The 21,467-nt window shown below is 27.3% G+C and overlaps 1 long non-coding RNA gene across 1 annotated transcript in view; it reads right to left on the reverse strand.

Annotated features, from left to right (window-relative positions):
* Window positions 1–774: 774 nt before the first annotated feature.
* Window positions 775–21,467, reverse strand: part of LOC136090638 (uncharacterized) — a 43,769-nt gene continuing 23,076 nt past the window's right edge. The window contains exons 2-3 of the long non-coding RNA XR_010643592.1: window positions 19,843–19,892; window positions 775–1,193 (exon numbers count right to left, since the gene is read on the reverse strand). This is a non-coding gene — a long non-coding RNA (uncharacterized LOC136090638). The remainder of the gene's footprint in view (window positions 1,194–19,842; window positions 19,893–21,467) is intronic.

The following is a 21,467-nucleotide window of genomic DNA, read 5'->3' on the forward strand; positions in this document are numbered from 1 at the left end:
CATTTTCTAGAAGAAACTGAAAACATTTTAATATTATATGTGTTACGAAACTTGGTGCTCTACTTTCAAACTTGAAAATAATTCTTATTTTCATCTTAAGAATTTTGAATTAGTCTCATTAGAAAGACAGACAAATAAACGCGGTGGAGGAGTTTTGATATACGTTAAAGAAAACATTGCGTATAAAGTTAGAAGCGGTTTAAACGTCTCTGACGAAGATAAAGAGATCGCAACAATTGAATTAATTAACAAAGGAAAAAACATACTTATAAGATGCTGCTATAGGCCACCTGACGGCGCGTGCAAAAATTTTAGCTCTTATTTGCAACGCAATATAGTTCACGCTGGTAACAACGAAAGAAAAAAACTTTATAATTGGGGATTTTAATATGGACTGTTTTATTTAAAACGACGACAAAAAAGTGAGAAGTTTCTATGATGAAATTTTTTTAGCAGGTGCAGTTCCCCTAATCAATCATCCAACTAGAGTAACTAAGAATTCTTCTACCCTTTAACACAACATTTTCTAATAAAATTAAACAAACAAGAACTGTAAAAAAACGTATTTACGACGACGAAAAAATAAATGACTTTAAACATCAACTATCATTACTTAATTGGGGGCATATCAACTTTAATGAAGATGCAAGTACTATTTATAATAAATTCTTCGAAACATTCTACTTAGTATATGACGCGAACTTTCCAGTATGTGAAAAATTAAAAAGTCATAAAACCTTTAACAGTCCTTGAATTACAAAAGACTTAAAAAAATCTTCGAAAATAAAGCAAAAGTTGTATATAAAATATTTAAAGTCTAAATCTTCTGCAAATGAAAAAATATATAAAAATTATAAAAATTTATTTGAAAAGTTCGTAAAAATCTAAAAGAAAAATATTATTCTAACCTGATCAATAAATTTGAAAACAACTCAACGCAAAAAAAAATCAAAAAATCACTTAAGTTCTTTGCCACAAACTATATAATTTAAAGGTGTAAATATATGTGAACCGAGCAAAATTGCAAACATTTTTAACAAATTTTTTACTGAATTGGAACCAATTTCACTAAAAAAATTCGTATGACCGAGAGTTCGTTTGAAGACTACTTGTGTCGTATAAATAAATCTTATTGTAACAATGAGTATTCTTCTGAACTATCCCAGGACGAGCTTGGTAGAGCTTTTAAATCTCTAAAAAGAAATAAAAGTATTGGTGCTGATGAAGTAAGTGGTAACATAGTTGTAGATTTTTATGAAAGCCTAAAGGATATTCTTTATAAAGTATTTAATGCATCTATAAAACAAGGAGTTTTCCCGGATAAATTGAAAATTGCTAAAGTTGTACCAAATTACAAACAAGGCAATAAAACAAATATTAACAAATGTTGCCCAATTTCGGTTCTTTCAACTTTTTCAAAATTATTAGAAAGAATAATATATAATAGAATATTTAAATATTTTGACCAAAATAATATACTATATACCAAACAGTTTGGCATTAAAAAAATATTTTAACTGAGCACGCAATTATTCAATTTGTTAAGGAAATCTCATAATCTTTCGAAAAAAAACAATATACCCTAGGAGTCTTTATTAATCTTTCGAAGGCTTTCGACACCGTTGACCATAAAATATTGCTTAAAAAGCTCGAATACTATGGAATTAATAACATTATGCCAAAATGGTTTCATAGTTACTTATCAAATAGAAAGCAATTTGTTACCTCTAATGATGGCCTTCAAAGTGACTATATTGAAATAACCTGTGGTGTTCCACAAGGCTCTATTCTAGGTCCTCTTATGTTTTTAATTTATATAAATGATTTAAGTAAAGCATTATGTTTGCTGATGATACGAATTTGTTCTTATCAAACAGTAATATTAATGAGCTGTTTTCTGATATAATAAAGAACTTAAATGCGTATCTGAGTGGTTTAAATGTAATAAATTGACCTTAAACCTTGATTAAACAAAATACATTCTATTTTACCCTATATCTAAAAAACGTTTTCTACCAACAACCATCCCAAAAATTCTTATTAATAAACTTAAAATAAAAAGGAAAACTTTTACTAGTTATCTTGGCATTTATCTTGATGATAATGTTACATTGAGACCGCATATTGACTACATTTTCACTAAAGTTTCTAAAAATATAGGAGTCCTCTATAAGTCAAGAAATTGTTTAAACAAAACCATTTTAATCCACCTCTATTACTCATTTATACATAGTTATATTAACTATGCAAATATTGGTTGGGGAAGTACAAGCAAAAGTAAGTTGCGTACTCTTTATTATTGTCAGAAACATGCAATAGGCTTAGTTTGTTTTGAAAATCGACTTACGCATTCAAGGTTTTTATTTAAAAATATAAAAGTACTTAATATTTATGAAGTGAATGTATATAAAATATTATGTTTTATGTTTCAATGAAAAATCAATCAGTCATTACACATTTTAAAAGATTTTATTAGCTTAAAAACAAAAAACAAGCATTCACTACGAAATGATAACTCACTCTATGAACCCTTTTGTCGAACAAAATTCAATTAGTTCTGTATAGCTTATCGTGCACCAAATCTCTGGAACAAAATCATTTTACCTGATTTTGATTTATCAATTACCTTCCCAGTCTTTAAAAAGAAATTAAAAGAATTCATTCTTTTTAATGACATTATTTTGAAATACTTTTAAAAATAAGAAATTTATATAAATACACTCTTTTGTTTTTGTATTTTGTCATTTTTATTTGTTTATATTTATTAATAGCTTAAGTTGTATTTTATTATAACGATTTATGGTTCTGGTGACAAGATCGTTAGATTCTCTATCAGATACCAAGTTTTTATTTAATCTTTCATTTTGTTATTTTATTTTTAATCTTATTGATGTGGTGATTATATTTTCTATTATAATTTATAAAAAGTATAAAAATTCTAATATTTGTAAATGTAAAACTTTATATTAAAATAAAGAGGACACTTGTATGTATTAATGTGTGTATTTATATATGTGTTTACATACAAACAACAAAAAAAAAAATTAAAAAAAAAAATTTATCAGACCGGAACACATTGGCCAAAACAGCAATTTCTTAGTATCTACGCCTTTATTGATTGTCAAGAACTTGAGACGATTTAAAAGAAGAAGAAGAAGAAGAAGAAGAAGAAGAAGAAGAAGAAGAAGAAGAAGAAGAAGAAGAAGAAGAAGAAGAAGAAGAAGAAGAAGAAGAAGAAGAAGAAGAAGAAGAAGAAGAAGAAGAAGAAGAAGAAAAAAAAAAAAACGAAGAAAAAATGAAGTGTTATTTTATTAAAACTGAAAAACGAACATTGCGATAAAAGGAAGAAAGATTAATAATTTCTTAAAAAACTGAAGATTTGGATGTTTAACAACTAAAAACAATTGTGAATTTGAACAAAATTATAACCGGATATAAAAACCCGAAAAACAAATTTCTAAGTAAAGACACACAAGTTCTGCAAGTAAACATTTTCACCACAAACAAGTTATAATGATCAAAATGTAAACTATGTAAACTATATTATGGAAGTATAATAATTAAAAACTAAAAAATATATATATATATATATATATTTATATATATATATATATATATATATATATATATATATTTTTTCGTATGATAATATTAGACATATATAAACCTTAAATTCATTAAGCTTTTACTTGTTTAAACAAAACGCGGTGCAGTTCTCAAACCTTTACTTGTTGAGTTGTCTTATTAAAATCATATAAACTGACATTATCTTTATAAATCGAGGTAAAAAAAGATTAATTTTAATATTTTAAATTGAGGTACTGCAAGAAAGTAACAGATAAAAGAAAAAAACTGTACTTATTGCGCAAAATTTGATTATAAAAATGATCATAATAGATATATGATATATGGAAACAGCAACTTGTGAGTTTTGTGAAATGTAGCAAGCTTTATTCCAGTTCACAAAAAGAGACCAAAAGTTGACCTAAGTAATTATAGACTCACCTCCTTGACATCTACTTGTTGTCGTGTAATGGAAAGAATCATTAATAACAACTGATAAATTATTTCTTACTCAATAACGTAATCACAAAAGAGCAGCATTGTTTTATCGTAAACGTAGTACCTGTATTAATATTCCAGAAAGTCCTCAAAACTGGAGTTTAAATCTTCAGCGCCGCATTCCTACAGATATTATTTATTTTTATTTTAGGGAAACTTTCAATTCAGTTTCACATCCTAAGTTACTAATTAAATTACCCGCCTTCGGAATAGTTAGTAATCTTTTGAATTGGCTAACTAATTCTCTGCGCATGAAATCACAGGTGGTAAATTTAAACAATGTTACTTCCCACGCTATATTTGTAACAAGCGTTGTTCCACAGAGGAGCGTTCTAGGAGATACTCTATTCTTATTGTTTATCAATGATGTGAGCCACATTATTAAAGAGCTTGATGTCAAAATAAACTTTTTGCTGATGATATTAAACTATATTCTATGATGTACGTGGCCCTCAGTTAAATCTTTGCGCCGCAGCTAATCATTTTTACAAATAGAGTTGTACTTGACAACTCCAAATAACAACTAAAAAATCCTTTGTCTGTACAATTGCTAATCAGAGTCAAAACATAAGCTATCGTGTTTATACCATAAATAACCATGAACTTGCCCATGTTAGCTGTATAAGAGATCTTAAAGTTACCATTGATAGGAACCTTAAATTTAATCAACGTATCAGTCTTGTTGTACATAAAGCCTATGTCAAGAGCCTACCCAGCCAACATTGACAGACGAGTACCGTATGGTTTTGTTTGGGCTTACGGGAACAGGGTTTTGACGGGTAAGTGTTTTGGTATCCGGACAGGCCCCATATAGTAAAAAAATCAAGCAAATTTGATTGATTGAATTTTATCTGGTTTTTATCAGGATCGAAGGATCTGGGAATTTAACGGATTTCCCATAAGGTTCCCAAAAGGTTCAAGCTGATAATTAAAAAATTCATTACAAAACATACTTGATGGTTGCCATTTATAATTCATATTGTGCCTGAAATAAATTATAAAATTTAACTTTTATGCATTATATTTTTTGTATACATTATATTTACATCATAATTAAAAAGAAATTTTGTTTTCGGTGTATGTTTTCACTGTTAAACTTCATTAAAAAGATATTGTTTTAGAATTTCATCTATTTATTACCATTATAAAAGAATTTTTTAAAAATAAATTTACAAAATTTAACGTATGTTCCAGTAACTATTAAACATATGGTAACTATTCCATTGGGACACTGTTTGCATTTAAAAATGATTAAAATATAAAGTTTTGTTTCTGTTAGTGATGATAATAACTGCTTTGAGATTTACAAAATATTGGTTTAGTCAGAAACATTTACAAAGAGCAAACAGGCGGATGTTGTGATGGATAGGTTATATTTAGGAATTTTAGAGCTTTTAAATCGTTTTTACAGATCCGCTCTTTTTCATTAATTTTTCTATACTTTATGCAAGCAAAATGACTGATGTTAGCAAAGTTTACCCACCGTCAGATATAAATGTTTAGTGTTTACGTATAAATGTAAAAAATGTCTTTATCGCTATGCGTCAACTGCATTTTTTATTCATTGATATTTTGTGATTTTGATTTAAATTGTACGCTTGTAATATTAACAATAATATCATAATATACATAATAATAACTTATACCTACAATAGTTATACTTGTAAGTACGTATAATAATTAACCTATGTTTACAAAACTGATAAAATTTTTATTGATATGAACTTTTGCATTCAAACTTTAATTATAAAGCTCTAATTTAACTTGATAACTTTAACATAAATAACGATAACTAAAAAAAGAAAATAGTTATTATATAGATCATGACCATATGCTTACTTATCAAATTGAATTATAATAAGTTAAACACCGTTTTCCATAACTCAATTCCAAAATGTCGATATAAAAATATTAAGTTCCAGGTTAAAGGAACAAAAATAGGTGTTGAATGATATGTATCATATGTGTACCTTGTATTTTTCAGCATGTTCAAGATTATTTCTGCTTGGTGCACACTGACTGTTGACATTATTTGCATACTGATATGAGTAAAAGAGACTTTAACAACCCGAATGTATTTTTGATAATTATTAGTAATGACAGATTAGTAAATTTATTTATTAGAATTAATAAGAGACTTATGTATAGAATTGCGTGTACTTTGGGGGACAAATATAATGATTGGAGTAAATATTACCTTTGTTTAATACCACGATTAGAGTTATGTAAGAAAATATTATTTTTATTTAAAGAATATTGAGTAAAAGTCAATATCTTCTTAAGTATAAAATAATTTAAAAAAACACGTATTAAAAATAAACATGTATTATAAAATAAAAAAATAAGTCTTCAAGTATAAAAAAACACATGTATTATCATAAAGTATAAACAATTAACGGTCAGACATTGTCCGGCTAAAACCACAGATTGTCCGATCAATTTACAGAGTAATCGGACATTTTGACCAACGGGAGTTAAACTCTTCAAAATAGTTATTTTTAAATAAATACAACTTGACCACGGCTGTTTAAATGCTTTGATGATGTAAACGTTTCAGAAATGCGCTGAGAAAGGAAATGTTAGGCTAAACTTAAACTAGGTAAAAAATTTGAAAAACTGAAGAAGCAAAACAATTCTTAAAAAAAACATAGCTTTTTTAAAAAAAGGGTTAAACTTAACATTTAATTTACACATAATGTCTATATATATATATATATATATATATATATATATATATATATATATATATATATATATATATATATATATATATATATATATATATATATATATATATATATATATATATATATATATATATATATATATATATATATATATATATATATATATATATATATATATATATATATATATATATATATATAATATATATATATATATATATATATATATATATATATATGAAAGTTCTGGCGTCAAATAATAATAATAATACCAATAATAGTAATAATAATAGTAACAATAATAACAGTATTAATAATATAATCAATAATTCTAGTAATAGTAATAATATGGAAAAACATCTTTTTTAATCGCCAGTGTCATATTGGGAGAGAAGGAATCTGTTTCTATGTCTACACTTAGAAACAAACTCACTCCTTTTATTGAATATATTAGTATTTTGAATACAAATTCATCGAGCAATAAAATATTTCAAAATACTATTCTTTTATATAATGAAGCTTTATTAAAGTCTGGTTATAAATGCAGTCTAACATACAATCCCATAACAATATCAACTCAAAAACATAACGGAGCCCGCAACATCATTTGGTTTACCCCTCCATTTAGCAAAAACGTTAGCACCAACGTGGGAAAATATTTTTTTGAAATTTATTGAAAAAAATTTTCCAAATGATAACAAACTGCATAAAATCTTTAACAGGAACACAGTCAAAGTTAGCTGCAGTTGTATGCCAAGTGTAAAATCTATTATAAATTCGCACAAAAAATACGTTTTATGCAACAATACAAACCCTAATCAACAGGGTTGTATCTGCTATAATAAAAATCTCTGTCCGTTGTTCAATAAATGTTTAACAATCAACATTGTATATCAAGCAACTGTTACAACTGAAAATCTTGATTCATCTTCTAATTAAAAACCCTACATTGGGATAAGTGAGACTCCTTTTGAATTAAGATACGCTAATCAAGTTAAATCATTTAACATTTTAAATAGAAAAATGATACTGAGCTCTCAAAACATGTATGGAAGTTAAAAGTAGTTAACTTAGTTCCTATAGTTAAGTGGAGAATTTTTAGGCGATGTAAAGCATATAATTCAATATCCAAATCTTGCAAATTAAGTCTCACCGAGAAATAAGAAATTCTATATTATAAAAATACTAACTTATTGAATAAAAGGAGTGAGATTGTTTCTAAGTGTAGACATAGAAACAGATTTCTTCTTTCCAGCCAATAGCGGCAGGGTATTTTTTGAGAAAAAAACCCATCCTCTGCCGCTATTGCTTACAATGTTAAGTTCAAGTCGAACTTGACTCAAGTTTGCTTCTTGCATTCCACCCTATGTAAAGTCATATACAATATGTACCAAATTATATGGAATATATATATAAAATTAAATTTATTTAATAGTTTTATATAATTTAATTATCCGTAACAAAATGAATGTTATAAATATATTATATGAATCACATGCATGTGCTAATTTATTTCAATAAAATTTTAAAATGGTGAAATAAATGTCAATTATAAAGTTATATTTTTCTACCTTCCATGGTGAAAAATACATTTTTTATATGAAGAGTGTTGGGTGAGATAAAATGAGTGAAATAAAAAAAGTTTCACTTTCTTTATTTCACACTTCGATTTCATCAATTAGGAATCATCAGAAACCTTATATACAGTGCCGTGGCCACTAGATCCAAGCTCCCCTTCCCCCTTTTTTCTGTTGTTGGGAAAAATCGTTAGAGTTTTATAACAGTAAAAGTAATGGGTGTTACCTATAAAATTTAAAACTAACAGTTAAATTTAATTTTTTTACAGCTCATATGGAAACGAGATATTGTGTAGAGAGGTTTTCGAGTTGTTTTAACAACAATGGTAAAGCTTCCAATTCGCGAGATAACCGTGAGAGTATTCGATACACGTTTAAAGAATCGTTTTAAAGTGTGACTAATTTCAACAGTGTAATTTTAATTATTTTGTTTGAAACAAGCCAATCAAGTTATATATAAATTTGAATTTTCTGTAAATTTTAAACATTTAAACGTAGTTTTGCAAGATTTGCAATGGGTAAACCTTACGGGACCCTTACGGGACACCCGGCGGGCATACCCATATGGTCCCCATACGCAAACCCGCGGACAAGATACGGCGGTTCTATTATAAGTCCGTTAAAAAGTAAAACGCATGAGTTCTGACGTAAAAAAAAGTTATATCCTGACGTAATCAGGATATAACTTTTTTATTTACTCTATATTAAACCGCATTGAGAAAATTGAAACTTGTTTTGATCTCAACATTTAGTAAAGATTTGATTTGCTCTTTAAGTTAAACACTTCACTCAAATCTTAAAGGAGAAATTAAACTTAAGTTTTTCAATCAGAAATCATTGATAAAAGACTATAAAATATAATTGTTATACAAAATGGAAACGTTGGTCAAAATAATGTAATGGAAAATTATTTTTTTTTTAAGAAGTATTTTTTGAAATAAGTTTAATTAACGGTTACGCGGGCTCCATATTACTTTGACACTAACATTAACATGTGGGTAAATTTGACATGTATTAGAATAAATGTTTTTACCAGTCACCCGGTTATAGTTGTTTAAATTAAATTAACAGATGTTGTAATCAGATGTTAATTGAACAAATATAGCTTTTTTTATAATTTTTATCCACATAATAGTAACAGCACAATCTGGAGGGCGTAAATTAAACCACGGAAGTATTATATTATTATCTCTTATACTCCCATGATTAAACTAATTTCTAGTTTGTGTTCTCATAATGTTTTTTCTAAATACTAAGCATTTAAGATTTTTTTGTAGCATTTTTTTTTCAACGCATATTTCAGTTTTGGGGTAACATTGACAGGAATGCTTAGTCACTCTAAGGGCCAAGAATCAAGCTAAAGTTGGCGGAATGTCTTCCATCGAATAAATCTTTTCATAATTATATGAAATCGAATCAAGCAAAGCAAACTATCAATACATCAAACATCAACATATCTAAAACCGACAACTTGCAACAAGTTAAAATCCACATCTATCAATGCACAGTGAAGCGAAATGGTAGAAAAGCGGCCAAAACGCAAAATTTTGCGGAGAAATTCACGTTTTTATTAAATTATTGATCCAATACAAAAATAAACTTAAAAAGTGAGTAATTAAAAACTTTCAAGTCGTAGACCCCTCCCCTTACCCCCTCTTGGCTCCTCCTCCTCCCTTGAATTTTCAATGCAATTTTTTTTAATTTTTAGATTCTAGAAATTATTCTAAAAATATTTTCCAAGTGAAAAAATATTTACCTTATTTGTTAAACATTAATATGTAATTCCTGATTATATATACTGATAACTGAATTTTTATATAAGAAAATAAATTTAAAAAGATAACATTTATTAAGAAATAAATAACTATTCATCTCCTCTGAGGAGGTCCTGTACATCAGGATCAAGGTTAGGGCGAGAAATTATCTTGGGGTTCCTAAAAGCAATCGAAGAGATGACAGGGTCGCTTCTTATTCGTAAATATTGGAATTGGTTCTGCATCACATTAATTCTAGATATTTTGCATGTGTGATTGAGTCTTGCATTTCGATGGCCTTATTTTGTGCTTCCTGAGCCTCCTCCGAATATGCTCCAATGAGAAGATCCAAATGCTCAGCAATTAAAAATTCATGTTCCAGAACCTTATGAATTGTAGGTGGCATAATGTATCAAGAATAGGTTTCCACTATCAGCTCTGAAGTTTTTTAACAGTATGCTTTAAAGGCATCCAAGTTCAGGCGGAATACACTGCAAACGGCATTCAATATGTTTTTTAGTCTTAAAATGATGTCCAAACTAACTCCTGTTATTTCAGAGAAAAATTCTGCTGCTAGAAATGCCCTCCTTGCAGTGTTTCCTGTATTAGTATTTCCAAATCCTGCTTAGGAGTCTCAACAACTAAGCTTAACACCTCTCTAAGCTTTCTTTTGATATCTTTTTTTCGAGATTTTACGGATAATTTATCTTCTTGAGATCAGGACTGGTATATTTTAAAATCCATTTTATATCCCAAGTGTATAATGAATTCAAAAATTCGTATCCAACAGCGCAGTGTGGAAAATCCTAAAGCTATAGCTTGCTTATTGTAAACTTTTTCTCTTATTATATCCAGCTTGTTCATTTCACTAGGCTTGGCAAAACAAACATTGCAATATTGACTTGAGTTTGTATCTGTTATAGCATTCATTGCCTTGCCGTCCAACATGGTCATCTCAATTTTTACTTTTATATGCTTTCTGGTTAGAGAAAAGGATTTCAAGTTCAAAATCTTGAAGACTTTCTATTTGCTTCCTAACATCTCATTTTAAAGCTCTTGTTGACTCTTTTGTTACTTTTTGGTATTGCAGGTGAAGAGGCCTGCAAAAGTGGGGGCTTGAAGGCATTGGGTTTGACCATACAGTGATAGCCCCTATTTCCAGTTTCAACGGAACACATGCAGTTTGGAACAAGGATTTTTTGTTTTCAACTCCTGTTGAAAGATCTGTGTCATCAAACCTTTGATTGTATACACTTTGAGATGAGGCTCCATCCATTTCAGCTTTCATTTAGAATTTTCCAGTTGTTTTCGATCCATTTAGACACTCTGTATTAGATATGTTTATAATTCTTGATAAAGTGTGGTTCTTTTTTTTTTTTTTTTTTAATATGTATTTACTGTTATATAATAAGAAAATATAATTACAAAGAAACATTTACATACAAAAATAAGTTGATTTATAAAAAACAGCCAGAGGCTCAAAGAAGATATGGATGGCTCAAGTCACCACAATCTTTTCATAGAGCCCCTATGTGGGCTTTACAAGTTTTAAATAGAATAAGATTGTTAAAAATACTATGTACAATTTCAATATAATAAAAAGATAAAAAAAACATTCATAAATATTTACATTTAAAGAAAGAAAGTAAATAGTATCAATATAATTTTAACAATAGTCATTTAAAATGCTGACAAATTATTTTAAAGATAAAAAATAAGAGACAATCAAATAAAAAAAAATAAAAAAACTAAGAATAATGGAATTCGATGTTCATTTAGAAAAATTAAAAAATTATTTATAATGTTTAAAAATTTCATTTTTATTAGAAACTTAAAAGAGTTTAGTGATTTTACCGTCTCTAAATGGTTGGCTTTTTGAAATGTGTTCCATTTTCACTTAGGGTTTGACAGCCTGATGTGTTCCAAATAGTGACTAGACTTTTGCTCTAGTTGCGAACATTAATAAACACATAATACTATTGTCAAATGAGGATGTGTTACAAAAAATTACGGTTATTGGAGCTTGGGAACATGAGGAACCCAAATAACGGCCCCCTCCAACCCTTTGAGAGGGGGGACAGTACTTTAAACATAAATGTTTTCAAAACTTAAAATAAAATTTAATTTATTCAATAGAATTTAATTTTCATAAAAAAATCTTTTGGCGTTCAGAAGTAATGGCCACGTACAGTTTACAACCCCCCCCCCCCATTGTGGGGGAAAAATATTTTAAACAGTTTTTTATTTTTTATACTTATGCCCATAAATCCATTTCGGGCAGTTTGGAGCAGCTGATTTTTTTTAGTTATCCAAATAACATCCCCTAGGATAAAAAAGTCATTTCAGGGTGGAACTCTGCAGAACTTATGAGATATATTACTTTCAAAAACAATATTTATCGAAAAATTTATATTTTCACCTAATATTTTAATTACTCATTTGGCAAAAGCTATATTCAATATTTTAAGCTTTTTACTTTTGAAAAAGATAAAAGAATGCCTAAATAAAGCTTAATGATAAAAAAAAAAGTAGACATGAGAGAACCAAAATATATATTTTTCTTATCATTTGATATTTTTTCAAATAAGTTGTAAAAAAAAATTAATGAAAATGGTGTATTAAAAAAATTCCACTTATGGCCAATTTTTGAGCTTTTCGCTTCTTAGTGCAATGTTGTATATCCACACCTAAAAATCTTGGTAAGAACAAAACATCAAAACATATATATGTAAAATCTTGTTGTTTCTAAAATAAAACCTAACACTAAAATATTTGTAACGATGAAATCCAACCAAAAATTTCAGCGCTGCGGGATTTTGTCTTAATCAAATATTGACTCATTAATGTGATGATAATATGACAATTCTTAGAGAAAAAAAGTTTTAATTAAAAATTTTTATATCTTTAATAAGACACTATCAGCAATGAAGCTATTTTATATCTTTCAGAAAATAATATAACATTACATTTAGATTGCAATTTTACAACTTTTTAATGCTGCTTATTTTTAAAACGAAAATGTAGGTTGGTGCTTATATATAATATATATTTAAATATTATATATATTTAAATATTATTTAATATATATAATATAAAATATATAAATATATTTAAATATTATTTAAAATTTTTTCCCTATTTTGTTAGTCAATATTCTAATAATAATGTTACCTCTCATGACGAAACTTTAACATTTACAGCATAAAACATACTACTGTCAATGTTACCCCATATAGAGGCAACACTGACAGTTGACCGCTAAAAACAAAATTAATTATCTATCAATAATATTACATAGCTAATTAAATTTTTTATTAGTTAATGGCAGCAATATGATTGGTAAACACGTAGAACTATTGCTTACCAAATTTAGTTTGCCACAGCTAAAAAAACAATTTTTTTTTTATCTTAAGATGTGTCTATGTTACCCCACTTTACCTTATTGCACTAACAGATTTTAAGGTGGTAGTATAGTAATTAAAATTGAAAAATTCATTTTTTCAAAAATACATTTTTTAGCTAATATAACTATTGTAGAGTCGAAATCTTATCTTGCTTTATAATAAAAAAATCAGTATATACCTCTGAAATTGCTTTTAAATTGTTCAATATCAATTTTTATCCGTAGCAACGCTTTATTTACCAGGTTGCTACGGGTTTTTGCAATCAAAGTTATATATAAACAATAAAAACAGTTTCATGCTAAACTTTTATAATGAAAATTGTTAATCAGCAGTTACTTCTTGTTTATTGACTCGATTTATACGCGAATGAGCACGCTTTATTGCTATTTTATGCTCTTTATAAGTTCACCAATAGTCTATAGTGTAGTATACATCAGTCAATTTTTTAAATATCTTATTTTAATAAAAGTGTAATGGGTCGAACGAAAAGAAAACAATCTTCTAAAAGAGTATACCAAAATAAGAAAAGAAAGTTTTATGGAAACAGACATACAAATGTCTGCAAAAATAATGAAACCGTAGCCATACCTTCAGTTGAAAACATACCATGTTCCTCATCCTACAAGAAGTTGTTCAACAAAGAAGTTGTAAATGAACCTCAACAGATAAATGAAGACTTTAACTTTATTATGAACTTTGGTTTACTTAAAAAAGCAATAATGGTCCTTAAATGCCCAGAATGTAACAAGTTAGTAAATTTGCAGTTTGATTCTTTAAAAAAATATGGCCTAAGTATTGGACTAAAAATTTGTTGCAGTGATTGTGAATGGGAAACGATTTTTTTTTCATCTGCTAAAATGGATAAAAAAATTAATTGTGTTGGACGAAAACGCTTTGACATAAACACTCGTACAGTAATTGCATTTTGTGAAATGGGTAAGGGATTTTCAGCAATAGAAACATTTTGTGGAATTATGAACATGAACCCTCCAATGAATAAAAACTGCTATAATGACACATTGCACATAATGTTGGATGTCTATCAAAGTTTGGTTTACAAAAGCATGTCAAATGCAGCAAATGAGTTACTATCAATCAATGAAACATCTAAAGATATTATTTGTGGGTTTGATGGATCATGGCAGAAACGTGGATACACCTCAAACAATGGATTAGTAACAGCTGTTGCTGTAGAAAATGGTAAGTGTGTTGATTACGAAATAGAAACAAAAACTTGTAAGTTGTGTTCTATATGGGAGTTAAAAAAGTACACACATCATGAAGAATATAATGATTTTCACTCCTTACATTATAAAAAGTGCAAAATCAGTCATACCGGTTCAGCCTCCTCTATGGAATCAAGTGGTACAATAAAAATATTTTTGCGTTCTGAAAAAAAAAATAATTTGAGATATACAACGTTTCTAGGAGATGGAGATAGCAGTTCATATGTTAATGTCGTTTCTGCAAAACCTTATGGAGATTTTGAAATAAAAAAAGCAGAGTGCATTGGGCATATTCAAAAACGTGTTGGTACTAGATTAAGAAACTTAAAAAAACAAAATAAAGAAACTTTATGTGATGGCAAAAAGTTAGGAGGAGCAGGTCGCTTAACAGAACATGTTATAAATACATTGCAAAATTGTTATGGTAAGGCAATAAGGCAAAACGTTGGAAATTTATATGGAATGAAAAAGAGTGTTGCAGCTGTACTTTTTCACTGTTCTGAAAGTTGTGATGGCGAAACGCGTCATCAGTTTTGTTTGCGTACCAAAGATTCTTGGTGCAAATTCCAGTCTGACAAACTGACTGGCAAAATTTCATATAAAGAAAATATTTGTATTCCCGCTGCTGTCTGCAACACCATCAAACCAATATTTATAGACCTTGGTTCCGATAAACTTCTTGAAAAATGTTTGCATGGAAAAACGCAGAATCCCAATGAGTCTTTAAACCAGTTGATATGGAAGCGATGCCCAAAAGATATATTTATTGAAAGAACTGCTCTAAGTATAGGAGTAGCCTCAGCTGTACTAAATTTTAATGAAGGGCAGCAGTTCTTAAATAAATTGCTTAATGAGCTTGGCATGGAATTCGGTGTAAATGCGCAAAATTACTGTTTACGTAAAGACAATAAACGAATCATTAAAGCAGAAAAACAATGTAGTACTAAAGTAAAATCAAGAAGAAAAAAGTTAAGAGCAATAAAATAAGGTTTTTGTGACCAAAATGAAGAACTGGAAGGTGTAACTTATAAAAGTGGTGAATTTTGAACTATTTTATTCTTCTTTTTTTTTTTTAATTGCGTTTTTCTCAAAATCATGTATTTGGGGTTTGCGACGTGGATTTTTTAAAAAACCAATTATCAGATTTACTTGAAATTTGGCACACATACTCACTACATTAGTATCTACAACATACACTAGGATAATTTTTATTGCTTCTCTCGTTCAGTAATTTTTAATCATTTTTTTTCATAAATTACCCCCAAAATTGCAAAATTTTACACAAATGCAAATATTTTTTGATTTTTTTGACCATATCAAAATCTTCTAGTCTATGTTGCAATGCCACATGTAATATATCACCAGCCAAATTTTCAATAAAAAATATATAAGGGTTCTTGAAAAATCTCTGTCACAGTTTACCCCATTTATGGGCCTTCAGCGATAATTATGCTGAAGAAGATTTGTCATAATTTTTTTTTTTTTTTTTTTTTTGCTTATTGATGTTATATTACACATTGTAGAATTTTTTTTTATTTGAAAAAGGTGATTTTTTTTTTTTTTTGCTAATTACTATACTACCACCTTAAGCTTATACATATAAACTTACATTTCTTTAAAACCGAAATAATAGATTGGCAATTTTTAAAAATACTACATAGAGACGATTAAAAAGCACATCGCGTATTTATTTAAAAGTTCTTTTCATATCTACACAGTGCAACCTAAAATTATTTTATCTACGCTTATGTAACTCCGAACGTTACCAATCTTACTAATCATTCTTCAAACCTGATAATACTTTACACTATATACATGCTCAATCTAATCCTCCTCCTGATCTCCTAAAACAAATACCTCACTCTGTTAAACTAAGATTGTCTTAAAATATATAGTAAAGAGATATTAAAAAAAGATGTACTTATATATAATACAACATTGGTAAAATTTGATTAATACACAATCTCTCCTATTTGCCTATGTTAAAAAAAAAAGCTAAAAAAAAAAAAGCTTTTAGTAAATATCTCATCGCAAATATAAGAAAATCTTTTTTAAATTGTATAGAAAAATATTTTCCAATTACCCAAACTAAATAAAAATTAACACGAACACTATGTTAGAGACCTACAGTTGCATGCCAAACACAAAACCAATATTTAATTCGCACAGCAAAAAAAAAAAGAATTCGGACAGTTAACAAAAATATCTGAATTAAAACAAATACACTTTTTTTCTTCCCAACAATTGCTTGATGAGCAGCATTGCATACCAATCAACTGTCTTTTGAGGTTACCTTTATCAGAGCCGTCACCACAATTTTGAAATTAGGGGGGCCTATGGTTCTTTTAAGGGAGGGAAGGCTCCTAGCCCCCAGCGGAGGACCGAGGGAGGGGGGAGTAGGCTTCTCTGGACACCCCCTCCCCGGCGGTTACGGCTCTACCTCTATTGTAGATTTAAAAAAATTTTTATATTGGAATAAATAAAACTCCCACTAAAATTAAATATGCTGCCCAAGTCTCCAATGTTTCATAATATAAAAACATAATTTGAAAATTAAATGATGATAGCAAAAATCATGCGGTTTGGTCGAAATTAACCTGGGTAAGTGAAGCATGCAAACCCACAACCAAGTTGTGTACACTGCGCAAAAATATAAAAGTATGAAATACACAGAAATTATGACTATATAAAAGTTGCAGCCCCCTCAAACTGAGAGGGGTTTAACCCTTTCGTGACGAGTGACCCGTATGGCGGTTCATAAAAATTGTTTCTAAATGACGAGTGACCCGCATGGCGGTGCATAAACAATTTTGAATATTTCAAATCATCTATAGCAATTGGGGAAAACTTTAAACTCATTTTTGAAATGTGAATAATAACTTAAGTTAATCCTTCAAACCGTTTGTTAACTGCATTTATGGATCGCTCAAAAATTAATTTTAAAAAATGACAAAAACAGATAAAAAGTATACTGTCATGAATGAGATCCTTGATATTTTTTCCAGTGATAGTGGTGAAGATTTATTTTCTTTGATCCCCAAAATAAATGTATCATTTATTTAAATTAGAAAAGGGTATGTTTATGTATTTCTTCTTTATTTGTTAAAGGTTACATAGAGAAACTATATATTTTTGTTAATTTCAACATGATATATTTTGATCACGTTACTAAGATAATAAATTTTTTTTTTAGTTTTTTAATTTCCTGAAAGCCAATTCTTTGACAAAAAAAACAAGGTCTTATTTTTAAAATTCTGACTAGTAATTTTTATTTTATACTCTTTTAATTGATCATGATCCTAGATCGTTATTTTACGCGCAGTCATATAGCTGTTTTTAAGTCAGTCGCGAAAGGGTTAAACTTTATACATTCATGTTTTTTGAACGCTAAGATATTTTACGATGAAACTTAAAACTTATTTATGAAAATTTACTCTTTAATATTATATTTAATATTCTAAACAATAGTCTGCTATTGTAAATGTATTTCTTATCTTATAAGTTTTGAATTTACAAACGATTTTTTTAAGTTTTATTATTTGAAATACTAATTACTAAAAATATTGTAAAATTTTATAATTTCAATTTTTATTAAAAAAAGTTATTGTAAATTCTTTTTGTAATATTAATACTTATATATCATCTTATTTTACTAATCAGTTCTTAAATATAAATACTCTTTGAATTACTAAATATTTTAAACGTTATATATTTTATTTTTTGCATTTTGTTAAAACATTTTATTTGATGAATATGCATTTTTTTAGGGGGGGCTTAATGATAAGATGAATTTTGTCTTCTTCAAGCCCCAATCATGTAAATATTTGTTTTTATAAATTACGAGTGTAAATTATTTTCAATCGGCAAATACAATACTAAAAAAAAAAAAAAAAACAAAAAAAAAATAAGTCTAGTTGAAAGTAGTTCAAAAAAGATTTCATCAACTTGTTGCTCTTACGTTTGGGGCAGTGAGGGGCGAAAATTTTAAGGTCTTTTTTGTTCCCAGGTTCCAATCATCGCAAAGTTTTCCAAAGCATCCTCATTTGACATAAGTATAAACATATAAATGTTTGGATTTTGTTCCATGTCTGGACGTTAGATATTTTGAAGACAAAAAATGCTGGCGCTACCTCTGTATATATATATATATATATATATATATATATATATATATATATATATATATATATATATATATATATATATATATATATATATATATATATATATATATATATATATATATATATATATATATATATACACAAAACTAGTTTATATATGTGAAAAAATAAATAATTCAACTTATTGCCCTCACGTTTAGGGTAGAGGGGCTAAGATTTTAGGGTTTCTTGTTGCCATTCTCCTATCGCAGTAATGTTATTTTGCGAAAATAAATTTGAAAATTCTTTTTGTTTGAAAGTTGGTTATTTCAAACATTTATAAACCTTCCTTCGCCACTGTATATATATATAAATATATATATATATATATATATATATATATATATATATATATATATATATATATATATATATATATATATATATATAATGGAAAAAGGTATGCCAAGCAAAAAAAACAATAATTGAATTTTATTAAATTTGAAAAAAGATTTATTTCTTTTAAATAAATATATAAATGATAAAAAAGCACTAGAGGCCATTCACTATTTTCATCAGTAGTGCTATGTTTAATGCTTTATCAAATTTTTTTTATATCTGATAAAGCATTAAACATACCATTACTGATAAAAATAGTGAAAGGCCTCTAGTGCTTTTTTATCATTTATATATTTATTTAAAAGAAATAAATCTTTTTTCAAATTTCAAAAATTCAATTATTGTCTTTTTTGCTTGGCATACCTTTTTCCATTTTATTGTTTATTATCAATTTTGTAGTTATATATATATATATATATATTTATATATATATATATATATATATATAAACAAATATGATCTTAGAAATGACAATTTTATTTATTAACATTATTCGCATACAAATTTTGGATGGTCTCTTATATCTTATCGTGGAGATTTTTTTTTTAAATATTATTAAAAAATTTTGATTTTTCCAAAGTTGGAACTTTTCTACTTTCAAAATCAAACTGAAAAAAAAAATTTTCTTACTATAAAATATTTTTGAGTCTTCTGATCTCTTTCTCTTTTATAAATGTTATCTAAATGTAATTTAAAATATTTTATTTTATTTTTTGTTTGTTTTGTTAAACAGTGTGTTAAAAATGAGATACCTTATTTTATTTGTATGAAGGTTTTCTTAAAAGGCATTTACTTTTCATTTTATATTTTTTTGAAATGATTTGTTTATTACTTTTTTATTGTTAAACGTTTCTTGGTGACAGGATCATACGATTCTCTTCGAGTTTCTGTGTTCTTCATATGTTATGTACCAACGACATTTTTACCAGAAATTATTGTTAAATGAACAAAAATATATGTGTGTGTGTGTGTGTGTGTGTGTGTGTGTGTGTGTGTGTGTGTGTGTGTGTGTGTGTGTGTGAGTGTGTGTGTGTGTAAAAAATAGTTTTAGTATTTTTAATTTTTTTATACATGGTATACTTTGTGATAAAATTTAAAAATTTAAATACCTGTAAAAAATGATTTCTAATCTGTAACAGATTTAGTTTACTTTATTCTCTAACATCAAATGTAAAAATGTTAGAAAAATTCAACATTTTATGTGATTAATTCTATTCTTTTATTTAAAATAATCCACAGTATATGATTGGTTTTTTAGTTCATTTCTTTTATTTTTGGTTAATGAAATTTTAGTTCCAAAATTATTGGACTTCATGTAGCTTAAATATCCTTAACTCGTTAAATATCAAAAGTTTGATCATATAAATAAAAACATATTGTTTATATTAAAATAAGAATATTATAAAATTTATATAAAATTGAAAATATTAAAAATATAAAGATATTTCATTCAACTCATAAAGTAGACCGGACACCTTGGATGAAGTATCAATCATTATAAATTATAAACTTAAATTTGTTTATATGTGTTCCGAGAACTTTCTTTATTTAAGATCAAAAATTAGAGTAGAAATATAAAAAAAGTAGAGAAGTATAAAAAAAAATTTATATTAATTATTATAATAAAAAAAAATTTCAGGTTTTTGGTAAATAGGAAGTATAAAAAAAATTGTTTGTTGACTATTTGTTTTGTTTTCTTTGTAGACTATTTAGATATCTAAAGATCCATAAATTATATACGCAACAATAGTTTTAATTGTGGTAAATTTATTGTTGATATTTATTGCACAATATGTTGCACGGGATAAAAAAGAGTTTTAAAAATAAATATAAAGAAAAGGTAGTTGCAGTAACTTTGATCGAAGAAATTACCGCATCTTTAGCGAGGCCTGTAACAATAAAAACAAGAAAAACTGAAAGTTTTTCTTGTTTTTATTGTTATTCGATCTACTTCATAAGGTTATAAGAAATAATAAAAAATTTTTCATCTATTTAATTTTTAAAATATTTATTTAGCTTTTTTCAGTATTTCAATTTATTAATACTATTACGTTTCTATTTACGTTTTCAAACTTTTTGATCCATTTACGGTTGTAAAATCAACTACGCCTAAATCTTACTTAGTCGATGTTTACACTACTTTAACGTAGTATTACAGCCTGTTAACGGACTGTGACGGCTGTAACAGTCTATGTGCAGTGCACTTTCTGCGTTTTGATTTTATATGGTCCAAGTGCAAAACTTTATTTAGTTGG

Source organism: Hydra vulgaris, chromosome 14, assembly GCF_038396675.1.
Source record: "Hydra vulgaris chromosome 14, alternate assembly HydraT2T_AEP".
Taxonomy (NCBI): domain Eukaryota; kingdom Metazoa; phylum Cnidaria; class Hydrozoa; order Anthoathecata; family Hydridae; genus Hydra; species Hydra vulgaris.